General features: G+C 44.0%; 1 protein-coding gene across 1 annotated transcript in view; it reads left to right on the forward strand.

Moving 5' to 3' along the window:
• The first annotated feature begins 2564 nt into the window (after window positions 1-2564).
• Window positions 2565-15073, forward strand: part of CUL1 (cullin 1) — a 177494-nt gene continuing 164985 nt past the window's right edge. The window contains exon 1 of the mRNA XM_079932393.1: window positions 2565-2650. The gene's annotated coding sequence lies outside the window, so the exon portion shown is untranslated. The remainder of the gene's footprint in view (window positions 2651-15073) is intronic.

Genomic DNA, 15073 nt, shown 5'->3' on the forward strand with positions numbered 1-15073 from the left:
GGGAGTGATATAAGTAGCCGCCAACGGGAACAATGGCGTTTCTCTTTCACAGCACACCGTACCAGATAATTACGGTTTTTCTGTGAAAATAACTGCTTTTAATAAATGTATTGTTAAACCAATAAAGCATTATTAACTATTACTAATTTAGGTTAAAAAAAAAAAAGAACGTATTTTAGAGTAAAGGTGCCAGAGAGTCATTAACTGTTGATAAATAACACATAACATCACCCTGGTTTTCCCTCTTCTCCTTTAAAAGGAAACCTCAAACTCTCCCTTTAATAAGCAAAACTTTGTAATTTGAAAGAGTCCAGGATTTTCCAATAACCGCATTCCTTAAAATGAAAGTGCAGTTTCGCTTTTCTTCGCGTTAAAAGCTTTCAAAACTTTCTCAGAGAGAAAAAGCATTGATTTCCTTCGGCTCCTTCTGAGCCCCGTGAAGCATCTTGTTTTCTGCGGGAAGAGTTACTCCCAACCCTGGCCCCGCCCACCTCCAGCTCCACGCATGCTCACAGCTCTGGGACCCGGGGAGCCCAAGCTTTGCGGTACATAAGGTCGTTGACTGCCCAGTCCCTACCAGGACGGACTGCTGAGATCTGATGAGTTCTTGGGATCGAGGGTGCACCTCTCACTGGCACATCAGTCATGGTTCAGATATTTAAATTTCACAAACGGAATCAATGGATGGTGAGGGCATTGTGGCCTACAGGAGAGCTAGGCCATCTGTCACAACACGGAAATTTCCAGGCGTTGACAGGGCAGGATCTCTGTGGATTTCAGGATGAAGTCCTCCAATAGGACATCGTGACTGAACCAGGTTTTGAGTTCTTTATAATGTCCCCAGATGGGGCCCGGCTGATGAGACTGCATGTCACAGCAATTAGAAGATCATCTAAGTATACACACTGTCCAGAGAGCGAGGGGCAGAGTCCACGTTCGGCAATGGAAGAGACATCCAGATATCTGTTCTACAGGAAGAGATTCTGATTTTCCCCTAAAGGGTCGCCACTCCCCTCTCAGTTATGGCATGAGGAAATCTTAATGTCGATGGATGTACTAATCACAGAAGGGCACAGATATTCCCTGAATCCAACTTGCATCATTAAAACAACAATTAGCTTGTACATTGGCTCTGTTCATGCCTGGGATGACCACTGTCTCACTCCCCAGCCCAAATCCAGGAGGAGGAACTCCGTCCAGGAGGAGGAACTCCGTCCAGGAGGAACTTTTGCCACCCTGGGAATTCTCTGATTTACTTTCATCTAGGTCCATGGGTCTTGACCAAATGTTAGGTGTGCTCAACTTAAGGTGATAACCTTTTTAGTAGTAGTTTAAGAAAATACTCTGAGGTTTGTCCATTTCTCTGGTGGCCAAAGAAGCAAAAAAGCAAAACTGGAGTCGGCGTTGAGAGTTGCAGGTCCAAGCGTCCACGCAAAATTCTTGGAACTACAGCCCTACCAGCCCTGCTGCAGATCATCATAATTCTCCCCACCCATGGAAGTATTTGCAGGAAAAAAATTCCCCCCTTACCCTCCCTCAAGGTAGTGTTGAGCCCGTTAAACTTTCTCCCAGCAATATACAAAATAATTTAAGGGTTTCTGGCAGAAAAAAAAAAAAAAAACTTGTTTCCTCAGATGGCCCCAGGGCACATATGCTAATCAAAAGCCAGGAACAGCCCTAGTTATCCCCAAATTCCCCAAGGTGCACCTATAAACTCCTTTTCATAGCAACGCTGTCTTCTAAACGGGGCTGCATCTTTCCGGGCATCTCTTGTCATGCTAACCTGTTTGGCACTGCCCAGAAATTCTAACATTTCTACCATTTTAACTGATCCTAAGGGATTAAATCACAATGCATGACCTTCCTGCCGACAAACAGCATTTCAACCAGTAGCTTCCGAACAAAGATATTCAGTCAATGGGCTGAGCCCATCCCCGGTGATTTATGAAACTATCAGTCTAGGTGGAGACTCTTCCATTAATTCCTCATAATTATAAGAGGGAAAATCATTCAGTTAAATAACAGCTCCAATCTGTAAATCTTATAATATTTCTGCATTTGCGATATGGTTCTACACTGAAAACATAACTCACCTAATCCAAATAAGATTTTTCAGAAAAATGGTTTACCTAATATTTTCTTCTTGCCTCTGGGTTTAGTAAACTCCCAACCATGTTTTCTTTCAAAAAATTTTTTTTTCTCATTATGATCTGAGACATGAATTCTGATTTTAGGGGTTTTAGATAATTTCCTCTAGGTATTATCAGTTCTAGCCATATGGGGAGGGTGAAGTGATTCATTATTACTTTACAGTGAATGCCCTTAATTACATTTTCAATAGTAACATTAGTCCTGTTTCTTTGAGTTCCTAGGAGCTGCAGGCAACGTGGTCTGAATTACATGGAGGACGAGCTCCAGCTGACTTTGTGCAAACTCACATTAGGATTCTCACCCGAGAAGACGGAGCAGGTGGAGATAATGAGCGTGGAGGGGCTGCCCATTATACCGCCGAGAACGGCCCCTCTTTCACCTCCAGTTTGCTCCGGGCATTTTATACTTAGCTGTGACCTCACCCGTGGTCATGCCATCTGGTGGTCAGGAGGGAGGCGCCCATCCTACTTCTGAATCCTCCAGCTGCCTCTGGGGAAAGGTAGGACTTGATTTCAGTTATTGCTGGTGCATTGTTGCCCTCCTTGAGAGCATCCGGGAAGGTCGTTACTTTTCCAAAATACGGGCGGGAGGTCACAAGCCTCGGCCTTTGGAGTGTTCTCGGGAATTTCCAGGCCCTCGGTGTGAATGTGAAGAGCTCTTGCCCAGGGGTGGGAAAGGCACTGACGGGGCCTCTGCCTGGGCGAGAGGGCAGTCGCTGTTTGGGTCCGGTCCAGGGAGGAGTAAGGTCAGTGTAATGTTGCCGCCGGGAGACGGAAGGTAAGTTTGTGATTCTGAGGTGGATCCTCGGCCGTTGCAATCGTATCCTCCCTCGCGAATCCACTGATTTCCTCATCTGGCAGAGGCGGGGGGTGTCTACTGTGTGTCTGGGCACTCGGGTAAAGGACATTTAAGAGAGAGACTGGTTCGCTACCGTCAGGGGGCCGGGAATCTCCTTCGGGGAAAACAGCCCTCAGGAAGCAGCCCCCTGAGTCATCTTTTGTTTAACCCTTGAGTCACACTGACTTGAAATTTTCCGGCGTCAAAGTCGTGTATTTCTACCCACTAAGGTAGGAGGAACAGTCCTGTTCTGTGCACTTCTTTGCTGGGGAGACTGGGCTTGACTCCCAGATGGGGTCCCGCCCTGGAGAGACATCGGTAGGAAGCCTCCATCTTGGTGGCCCTTTGGCGCAGCCCCGAGCACCTTCCTTGGGAACGTCTTGCACCTGTTTCCAATCCCGCTGCCTGGGTTCCTTAGTCCCTCTCTGGAAAGACCCAGACCTTTGACTCGTTGCTTGCCTTTGACCTCTGACACCTCCTCACCCTCAGCCTTTGCTGCATCTCACTCCCCAGACCTCTCCCTCTTGCTCCGCGTGCATTTTTGGTAGAAGGATGTGCCCCCTCTTTGGATTCGCCTCGATCTCAGGTGTCCAGGTCCGCTGGGACCACAGGCTTTCTCCTGTAGCTCCCTGACACCCATGTGCCTTCTTCTCGTTTTCTGGATACAGGCTCCTTCTGAGTGCCCACATTCTGATTGTGGGCTAGTGCCCCAAACTGCCACATGCCTCAGGCTGTCTTCTGGGCCGGTCGTTAGAAGGCAGAACAGGGCTTAAAGACCTTTCCCTGGGAACAGCTGCGTGAACCGAAGGGTCAGCAGGAGGGTATAGGCTCAGCTGCAGGTGGCTGTGATGTGTCTGCTTCCAAATCAGGGGAAGCCTATTTAGCATCAGACGACAAAAAAAAAGGAAGATGAAAACGCCTCCAAGCCAGGGTTATTCTGATGTGAACCAATGAAATTAGTCTTTGAACTATGAGTATGAATAATCATTAAATGACATATATGTGTTTAAAAGAAGATGAGAAAAGATTATCACTGCCCAATCCCTTCTTTTGAAGGAGGCTACAAGTGGCAGGGTGGAGCATGTGGGGTAGATCTGATTTAAATCACCAGAACAGACGTCCACGTCTTCACAGTAGTTGTCTCTGGATGGCACTGTGGGTTCCATGTGATTTTTCTAAAGTTCAGAATATTCTGAATTTTTAAAGAAGAGAATATAAATATATTTATATATTATAAATCTATATTTATAAACATACTTATAAGTAAATATATATACATACATATAAATATATGTATATAAATATATATATACGTATAAATATATATAAGTATATATGAATATATATAAATATAATATGTATGTTTTATAGTAAGATTCTTTAATATATTTTATTTAAAATGTTCATTTAAAGTCAAGATAACTCAAAGTGCTTTTCCTCCAACTTGGTGTCTGTTACTTTTGGAGAAGACTGTGCGTGAAGCCAACGTCAGGGGAGGAGCCTACTTGGAGGAGAAATAAGGGAAAATCCAAGCTGGGACTGAGTGGAGAGGGACAGAGCCAGGGTAGGTGTCCATTGGAAAGGAAGTAGGAGGAAAGACTGTGCCAGCTTACCGACAGGGGTGTGTTGAGATGACGCTTAAGTCGAAGCAGCACAGTCGTGGCTTGATTTGCTCTGCAGAAGGTGGGTACGAATTTGTAGGGAGACATGCTTATAATCCATCGTCACAGATTAGGGAAAATGTGGTGGAATTGTTTGTGTCAGATATATCCTTGGAGATTAAGACTTGGTGTGATCGCCGTGGATCCTTTGTCTTCTGTTCAAATAAAGGATGACATCTGTGTCAACACTGTGGTTCAGGAACCTCGTTGGCAAGTGCAGCCTATGTGCGCCACCACTCCGCGCATGTGCGACCACAGGGCAGACGGGGACACGTCCCGGTGCAGACCTGCTTAGCCCTGGGAATCAGTGGGGACTCTAGCAGGAGGCTGTCAGGAAGTCCCAGTCACATAACGATGAGTACCATGTTTCCAAACTTGGAAGTTTGTGAACATTCACCAGGTCACTTGTGTTTGGTTGGTTGGTTGGGTTTTTATTAACCCACAACCTTCCTGATTACTTTGCATTAGCCTTAAAGCTGATTAGACTTGGTATCATGCAGTGATGCTTGGGCTTGATCAGGTCGTGACCTTTGAAATTTCATCTTATCACAAATTACTGAGAATACTGGCAAGAATTCACAACTGCAAAATTACAGTAGGTCAGGTGCAACTTGAAATTTTTTCTCAAATAACTTTTACATTAACATTAAATATTCCAGAGTTACAATCTCTATTCTGTGGTCAGTGTAACTGAGTTTGAAAAAAGAATTCACCTCTTCACAGGAATGTGAATTTTTTAAATATATTTTTTAATTAACAAACTTTATTTTTTAGAGCAGTTTGAGGTTCACAGCAAAACTGAGCAGAAAGTATAGAGTCCCCACACACACACAGTCTCCTTTACTGTCAACATCCCCACCAGAGAAGAAACGTTTGTTACAATCTGTGGACCTACACTGAAACATCATTATCACCCAGAGTCCACAGTTTATGTTAGGGTTCACTCTTGAGTTGTACATTCTGTGGTTTGGACAAATGTATAATATCATGACATGTAACCACCATCATAACAACATAGAATAGTTTCACTGCCCTAAAAATCCTCTGTGCTCTGCCTGTCACACCAACCACTGGCAACTGCTGATCTTTTTACTGTCTCCATAGTTTTGCCTTTTCCAGAATGTCAGATAGTTGGAATTACACAGTATGTATAGCCTTTTCAGATTGGCTTTTTTCACTTCGTAATAGTCATTTAAGTTTCCTCCTTGGCTTTTTTTTTTTTTAATTTATTTATTTATCTTTGGCTGTGTTGGGTCTTCGTTTCCATGCAAGGGCTTCCTCTAGCTGTGGCGAGTGGGGGCCACTCTTCATTGCGGTGCGCGGGCCTCTCACTGTCGCGGCCTCTCTTGTTGCGGAGCACAAGCTCCAGATGCGCAGGCTCAGTAGTTGTGGCATGTGGGCTCAGTTGTTGTGGCTCACGGGCTCTAGAGTGCAGGCTCAGCAGTTGGTGGTGCAGGGGCTTAGTTGCTCTGCGGCATGTGGGGTCTTCCCAGACCAGGGCTCGAACCCGTGTCCCCTGCGTTGGCAGGCGGATTCTCAATCACTGTGCCACCAGAGAAGCCCCCTCCTTGTCTTTTCATGTCTTGGTAGCTCATTTCTTTTCAGTGCTGAGTAATATCCCATTGTCCAATGTACCACAGTACCTACTGACGCACTTTCTTGGTTGCTTCCAAGTTTTGGCAATTATGCCCATGGGAGGAGGTGAGCTCAGGCTCTTCCTACTCTGGCCACCCACCTCTAGAAGTTTTTTTGGGTTTTTTTGTTTTATTTTTCTTCCTCTAGAAGTTTTGGCAGTTGTGAATAAAGCTGCTATGAACATCTGTGTGCAGGTTTTTGTGTGGACATAATTTTTCCATTCATTTGGGTAAATACCAAAGAGCGTAATTGCTGGATTATGTGATGATAATAAAATAATTTTTTTCAAAGAATGTTTAACCAAAATTAAAACTAAAATCTTTCCTAAATGTATTTTAAAATATTTCAGACAGGGAGTTAATTCCCTGGCAGTCCAGTGATTAGGACTCTGTGCTCTCACTGCCGAGGGCCCAGGTTCAATCCCTGGCCAGGGAACTAAGATCCCACGTGGCACAGCCAAAAAAATAAATAAAAATTTTTAAAAATTAAAACAAATATTTCAGACAAAAAGCCATAAAATAACAAACAGGAACGTTCATACCCCCCACCCAGCAGGCTTACCTTGTCCTTCCCAATCTCCCTTCCTCCCCAAGAAATAACTATCATCCTGAATTTGTTGTTAATCCTTCCCTGGAATTTCCTGTACTTTTACTGCTTATATATGTATTCCTGAACAACAGACGGTATGTTCTGCATGCTTTTAACTTTATATAAGTGGTATTATGCGTGTATTCTTTCATAACCCGTCTTCCTCCTTTCCCTCCAAGTCTCACCAATACTAGGCTTATAAAACTCCATATTGAAATGCTCAATTCTGATTCAATGACTTTCACTGCTATGTTGTGTTCCAAACATACCACAATCGGGTTTTCTATCGTCTTGTTGATGAACATTAAGGTTGCTCCCACATTTTTCCTATTACGAACGATGCTGTTATAAACATTCTGGTACGTGTCTCCTTGGGCACATAGGCAAGAATTTCTCTGGGGCAGTGCTGCTCAGAATATGGTCCTAGGACTGGTAAGTCAATGCCTTGCTTCCTTCATCAAGAAAGTTTCTCCCGGGCTTCCCTGGTGGCGCAGTGGTTGAGAGTCCACCTGCCGATGCAGGGGACACGGGTTCGTGCCCCGGGCCGGGAGGATCCCACATGCCGCGGAGCGGCTGGGCCTGTGAGCCATGGCCGCTGAGCCTGCGCGTCCGGAGCCTGTGCTCCGCACCGGGAGAGGCCACAACAGTGAGAGGCCCGCGTACCGCAAAAAAAAAGAAAGTTTCTCTGTAAAACGAATTGGAGCTACAGTAAATAGTGTGCTTGATGATAAAGTTGATTTTTGTCATCCTGGTACAAGCTCTTCTTCTGCTGCTCTCTGAATAGCACTGCTCTTGGGTATATATCTAGGAATGGAATTATTGGCTCAGCTGTTGAATGGTCTACTTTCTAAATAATGGCATACTGCTCCCCAGAGCTTAACACCTAACGTGAGAGTGTGAATTCCCATAAATCTAAAATACTGAAATACAGGTCTACCTCAAACATTGCAGGGCCTGGGGCAAAAATGCAAATGGAAAGCCACATACCATATGTCTAAATGTTTAAAGTTGTAAGTCAGGCTGACAAACTTAAATATGTTCTGTCATCCTACCATGACTGTACCTTTGTAGCAACCTAGAAGCTCAAGTTCAAATTTAGAATCCTCAAACTCCTTGAGGTTCACTTTGCAGTATGGGTAGCTGAGGAGAGCTGTCCCCTGGCCCCTGACCTGCAGCCCACCCCTCCTCCCTTCCTATCCCCTGCCCTGTCTTGCACCTCAGAGGTCCTCCTATGCATGTGTATGGACACCCAGCTACACATCCAAACTGCATCTACACTGTCACACACAGCCATCCCTTGTCCACTTTGGGAGACCAGGCCTGTGTGCAGTAAAGAGCCTACCCAGGTCCTGGCAGTGAACCCAGACTTGCTTGGACAGAGAATTCCACACCTGCTCCTTGATCTAGTGGAGGGGACAGGTGCCAATGGGCACATCCTGTTGGCTCTGGGTACCCCTGGCCATATGGGGAGGGAGAGCCAGAGGAGGGTCAGATTTGGGGCCTCTAAGGCAGGCCCAGGGCAGGAACCCCTCTTGCCAGGGTAAGAGGGCAGTACTGGGAATTCATTACTTTCAGTGAGGTTTTCAAATTTTTAGGGTTTTGTTGTTCATAATATTCATTAAGAAAACAATTTCTCATATGCCTATGTTTCTTTTTTCTTTTTTTTTTTTTTTTTTCTTTTTTTGCGGTATGCGGGCCTCTCACTGTTGTGGCCTCTCCCGTTGCGGAGCACAGGCTCCGGACGCGCAGGCTCAGCGGCCATGGCTCACGGGCCCAGCCGCTCTGCGGCATGTGGGATCTTCCCGGACCGGGGCACGAACCCGTGTCCCCTGCATCGGCAGGCAGACTTTCAACCACTGCGCCACCAGGGAAGCCCCCCTATGTTTCTTTTTTAAAGGAACATTTCCTTTTTTAGATTCTTTATTCTATTTTCTTCTTCTTTTGTGTTTTCTTGGTTGCTGTTGCCAGAGTTGGGTCTTATTAATCTTTTCAAAGGACTAGCTTTGGATTTTGTTCATCTCCCTTGAGTTGCTGTTTTCCCCATTTCTTTGACTTCTTTAAGGTCACTTTTTGGGTTCACTTTATTTAACCTTTCTTATTGCCCCCAAAATTTATTTATTTATTTATTTATTTTGCGGTACGCGGGCCTCTCACTGTTGCGGCCTCTCCCGTTGCGGAGCACAGGCTCCGGACGCGCAGGCTCAGCGGCCATGGCTCACGGGCCCAGCCGCTCCGCGGCACGTGGGATCCTCCCGGACCGGGGCACGAACCCGCGTCCCCTGCACTGGCAGGCGGACTCTCAACCACTGCGCCACCAGGGAAGCCCCCCAAAATTTATTTTGAGCTAAAAAATTTCCTCTTAATTCTGTTTTGACAGTTTCCCACAAAATTTGACAAGTAGTGTTTTCATTATTGCTAATTCTACATATTTCTTACTTTTTATAACATCCAAATCCTTTTCAAGTTCATGATTTTTTAGCAGCATGTTATTTATTTTCCAAATAGGTGGGCCTCTTTAAGCAATCCACTTGTTACTACTTTTTAATTTTATTGCAATATGGTTAGAAAACATCATGTTTGATATTGATCCTTTGAAAAGTATCATGACATCCTTTATGGTTTATCATATGACCTAGACAAATTCCTAAAAAAATTTAAGTTCCCAAAATTGGCTTAAGAAGAAGTAAAAAGCCTGAAGAGTTCTATAAAGGTTAAATAAGTTGAAGCCATTGTTTAAAATTTTTATCTCAAAATACCAAGTCAAGATGCTGCCATGTTGCCTAACTCCATACCCAGATGATTTTATATGTAAATTCTGCAAAAGTTTCAAGGAACAAAAAAATTCCATTTTACATAAACTCCTCTGGAGAGTAGAAAGAGAGAACTCATTCTTTGAACCCTATTAACCTTGATGCCAAAAGCAAACAAGAACAGTACAGGAAATAAAAATTATTGGCAAGTCTTATTTTTTAATATAGATGTAAACATTCTAAACAAAATATTACCAAAACAAGCCCAAAATGTATTTTGTTTTTTTTGGCTGTGCTGGGTCTTGGTTGCTGTGCGCGGGCTTTCTCTAGTTGCAGCGAGCGGGGGCTACTCTTTGTTGTGGTGCGCAGGCTTCTCATTGGGGTGGCTTCTTTTCTTGCGGAGCACAGGCTCTAGGTACGTGGGCTCAGTAGTTGTGGCACACAGGCTCTAGAGCACAGGCTCAGTAGTTGTAGTGCACAGGCTTAGTTGCCCCGCGGCACGTGGGATCTTCCCGGACCAGGGATTGAACCCATGTTCCCTGCATTGGCAGGCAGATTCTTAACCACTGGACCACCAGGGAAGTCCCCCAAAATGTATTTAAAAAAAATAATACATCATGACCAAGTTGGGTTTGGTCCTGGAACGATAGAGTGGTTTAACATTAGAAAATCTATATTTTTCTCTCTTTGGAATGTTATTTGACTAAGAGATTAAAATCATATGATTTTCTCATTTGATGTAGGAAAAGGTTTATAAAATTCAACACTCTTTCACCATTAAATTCCCTTTTAAAATGAGAAGATAGAAATTTCTTTGATATACTGTATCTACAAAACAGTTTCAGCAACCATTATATTTAGTGGCAAAGAACCCTAATAATTGATAATAAGACAAGGATGCCTGCTATCAAACTTCTATCCACAGTTGTGCAGAAGATTCAGCCGACGCAGTTAGACCAGAAAGGGAAGTAAGCGTTACAAGGCGTTAAAAAGGAAAGAACAAAACTGTCCTGACCCACTGATATGCTTGTCTACCTGAAAAGTCTAAAATAATCTAAACTGTTGTATTAATTCCAACATTTAGCAAGGCTGTTGGATACAAAATAAATACGTGAACTCAATTACATGTCTATTTACCAGCCATGGTTAGAAAAGAAAAAAATTTTAAGGAGTCATCCCTTCCAGATTCCTATAGGATGATAGCTACTCCCTAAATATGAAATTCTCCATACATTCTTCAAAAGGCGTAAAGATCAATAAAAGAGTTAATCCTAAGAGTGCTCATCACAAGGAGAAAATTATTTTTTTTTCTTTCTTTTTGTTTTATCTATTGGGTTGGTCAGCAGGTTCGTTCAGGTTTTTGTAAAATGTTATAGAAAAACCTGAACGAACTTTTTTGCCAACCCAGTATATGAGAAGATGGATGTTAGGTAAACGTAATGTGCTAATCATTTCACAAAATATGTAAATCAGACCATCATGTTGTATACCTTAAACTTATACAGTGGTGTATGTCAATTAATAAAACTGGGAAGGAAATGTGGAGTCAAAAATAAATACAATAAAAAGATCAACAAGAAGAGCAAGTGAAACGGTCCAAAAAGGCACGTCTACGTCATAACTAGAACACTACAAACGTCAATTTGCACGTCAGGGAGGAAATAAACATACAGAACCAGCAGACCAGCTCCAAAGCCCACACTGGAGCAAAGAGTCAGGTGAAAAGCACACAGAATCAGGAGACTGAAGCAAGATTCCTAGTGGTGGCAGAACACCCCAGGAAAAACGTCACAACCAGGAGGAAAGCATCTCCCTCAGGATGGGGGAACTGTCAGAACAGCTCTGCGATCAGGTGGACTTGGCTACAAAATAATCAAAAGGAGGACACTTGAAAGTGTAGGATCACAGGATCAGCGTGAGGCGTGTACCAGTTCTGAGCGAGGAGGAGGACTTGAGGGGGAGGCATCTCTTAAAGAAGTGAAAAAAAAAAAAAAACAAGCAGTGGAAATTAAAGGTCTCACAGAAACAAGGGAGTCATACAACTGGAAGAAATACTACCTTCCTTGGCACCAAAAAATAAGAGCTGCACTTTGCTGTACCAACAGAGCACCCTCTTGGACTAAGAAACCTAGTAAGTAACTCAACCCAACTCCTCACTCACCCCATAGATGCATGTGCTATTGCTGATCACGAAAAACCAGAATGAACAGAGGTAAGCAGGTAACCTCCACACAAAGCTACTGTGAGAAGAACACAGCGAGAATCCAAATGTATCTACCAATAAAAAGTTCCAATAAAAGTTAAAAAAAAGGAAAGAAATATTATAACACACTCAAATATGAATTAAATATAACTAAACGAACAAGAGCAACTACGACAGAACACCATGAATACGAAACTATGGACAGAGGTGGACAAAAAGGAGAAGTGAAACAATTAATTTAGCTCAGAAAAAAAAAGTGAAGAAAAAGTCCAGATCAACTCATAAAATAGGACTAAACTGCAAGGTGTTCAAAAGAGAATCGTGAAATGAAAACATCCGAAAGAACAAGCAACAGAGACATAATCTGGCCATTGTCTCCAAGCTCCGAACCCTCCCCTCTACATGCTAAGCCACACCCACACCCAACCCCACCTCAAAGATCTGAGTTTCAGCTCCATGGAGGCCCACCCCTAAGTTTCTACATTTTCCCCTTCCTTTTTGTTCTGTCAACCCTGGGAGTGGTAGCTGCAGTTGCTGCCTCCATGTTGCCTTGAAGTTTTCTTTTTACCCTTTTATAATTAACACATTTTTACCTAATTGACTTTTTTATATTAATTTTTAATTTTTATTTATTTATTTTTTTGCAGTACTCGGGCCTCTCATTGTTGTGGCCTCTCCCATTGCGGAGCACAGGCTCTGGCTCACGGGCCCAGCCGCTCCGCGGCATGTGGGATCTTCCCGGACCGGGGCACGAACCCGTGTCCCCTGCATCGGCAGGCAGACTCTCAATCACTGCGCCACCAGGGAAGCCCTATATTAACTTTTTAATGTTCAAATAATCTGTTTGTATACTGTCTCCTGGCTGGACCCTGACTACTCTGGCTAACTTAAGTAGAAAAGGAATTTATTGAACTGTTAGTGGGTAGCTCATCAGAGGAACAGGATGGCTAGAGATCCAGCCTTGCGAAGGCAGGAAGCCCAGCCACGTTCACTCTGGAGCAATCTTTTGGATGATCCCCTGCTGCTGAGGTCTTCAAATTGCTGCATCTACCCTTACCACCACATATCCCAAGATACAGAAGGTTATGAACAGACAACTAAGATTTACTCTGGAGATCGGCAGGGGCAGTTAAACCATGCATCTCAAAACTGGGACTTGAACCCACATGCCAGGACTCAAACCCAGCCTAAACCCAGATTGGGACTTGAACCCACTCAGCCAGGACTCAACCCCAGCCAAAACCTAGTCTTCCAACTGAGATCACACACCTGGTTTCAGGACTTAATGAAGCTCAGGTTCCTGATGTCTCATTGCAGAAAGAATTCAGTGAGAGACAAAGTGATAGGTAAGAAGTGGATTTATTTAGAGAGAAACACACTCCACAGACAGAGTGTGGGGCCATCTCAGAAGGTGAGAAAGGCCCCAGGGTATGGGGTTGTCAGTTTTTTATAGTGGTGGGTAATTTCATAGGCTAATGAGGGGGAGGAGTATTCCAGCTATTTCGGGAAGGGGCGGGGATTGCCAGGAATTGGGCCACCACCCACTTTTTGATCCTTATGGTTGATCTTGGAACTGTCAGGGTGCCTGTGGGTGTGTCATTTAGCTTGCTAATGTGTTACAGTGAGTGTATACTGAGGCTCAAAGTCTAGTGGAAGTCAACTTGTCCACCATCTTGGACCCACTTGGTTCTAATCAGTTTATGTGATGTCCTCGGGCTATGTCATTCTTTCAAAGGTTGTGCCCTGCCCCCTTCCCTCCTGTTTCAACAGGACAGTGAGGGGCTTCAAAGCCAAAGTTTGAAACAGTCACTTTTCTTAGATCCTTTCCTCCAAAACCCATTTCTCAAGCACTTCCTGCATGCTAGGCATTAGAAAGAAACAAAAATAAATGACATGGATCCTGTCTCAAGAAACTTACAATCTAGACCAGTGTTTCTGAAGATCAGAATTTGTAAAAATTACAAATCTGGGGTGCTGGTTAAAAGTACCCTTCCCCCAAAGATTCTGGGTCAGTCAGGCTGGTGTGGAGCCTCATAATACGTACTTAAGTTATCGAACAAAGTTTGTATGCCCAATGCACAGTGAGGCCAAGTAAGGCAAAACGCTGGAGTTTAGAGCAGAGAAAGGTTTATTGCAGGGCCAAGCAAGGAGAACAGGTGGCTTGTGTTCAAAAGCCCTAAGCTCCCCAGAGATTTGGCCAGGGGTAGTTTTTATAGGCAAAATTTGGGGTGAGGGCTGCAGGGTGTGTGACTTTCTTCTGATTGGTTGGTAGTGAGGTAACAGGGTGGTGCTCCAGGAATCTTGTGCTCAGCCTGAAGTTACCATCCTCTGCCTTAGTTCTGCAGAACTCCAAGATATTGTTATGTGTGTCCCTTGAGGAGGAGCCAGGACCCTGCCCCAAGGCTGCACTATTGTTTCTTGACTACTCTTCCCTTGTTTCTGCATCCCCTCCCTTTCCTGATTAGCAACTGTTTGAACCTGCCCTTTGGAACTCAGGGAAGGTCAAGGAGGCTGAATGAAGCCTATTTCCTACAAACAAGAAAGGAGGGACATGGAAATATTGAAACCGAGCAGGACCCCCTGGAGCTCCCGGGTACAAATCCTTTCCCCTTGCCTACTGAATGTCTCCAATAATCACTCTACCTGGACTTAAAGTTACACAAGAGCGGGTTTTGACTTTTCATTTGAATTGCAAGGAAAGGCAAAATAAATCTCACTGTGAAGTTGACCTGTCAATTTACAACATAAGTAGCCCCAAATCCTGCCTATTATGAAGCATCTAGTCCTGCTAGGAGTCCTGGGTAGAAGGCCCCTGGGGTAAGCAAGGCTTTGTTTTGGCAAATGCTGTTGTTGACCTATGCTGGGTTCAGAGCTTAAGGGCTTAAGGCTCATTCTTACCTTGAAGAAGCAAAGAGTTTTGTGTGTGCATGGAAAAGAAAATACCTTTAACATTTTGGAGAAACTATTAAAAAAAAAAATTCAGGTCCAATGTAATAGGCAAGAGACAGCACATTAAGGGGATCCTAGGATGAATACAGAACAAACTCCCAGCCTCCAGAGCACCGGCTACTATGAAATGATATATGATGTTCAGGCTTGACAGGGTCTCTCTGGTATAAACCATTCTTACATTCCTGGGTACAGAGCAAGTCTGAACATTCCGAGGGCTATTCAATTATACTTTGGCTCCTGTAACAGAAGGATTGAAGAGGAAAACAATGGCAGAGTGTATGTTCCTGCTTTTAGAT

Source organism: Stenella coeruleoalba (genome assembly GCF_951394435.1).
Source record: "Stenella coeruleoalba genome assembly, chromosome: 9".
NCBI classification, from domain to species: domain Eukaryota; kingdom Metazoa; phylum Chordata; class Mammalia; order Artiodactyla; family Delphinidae; genus Stenella; species Stenella coeruleoalba.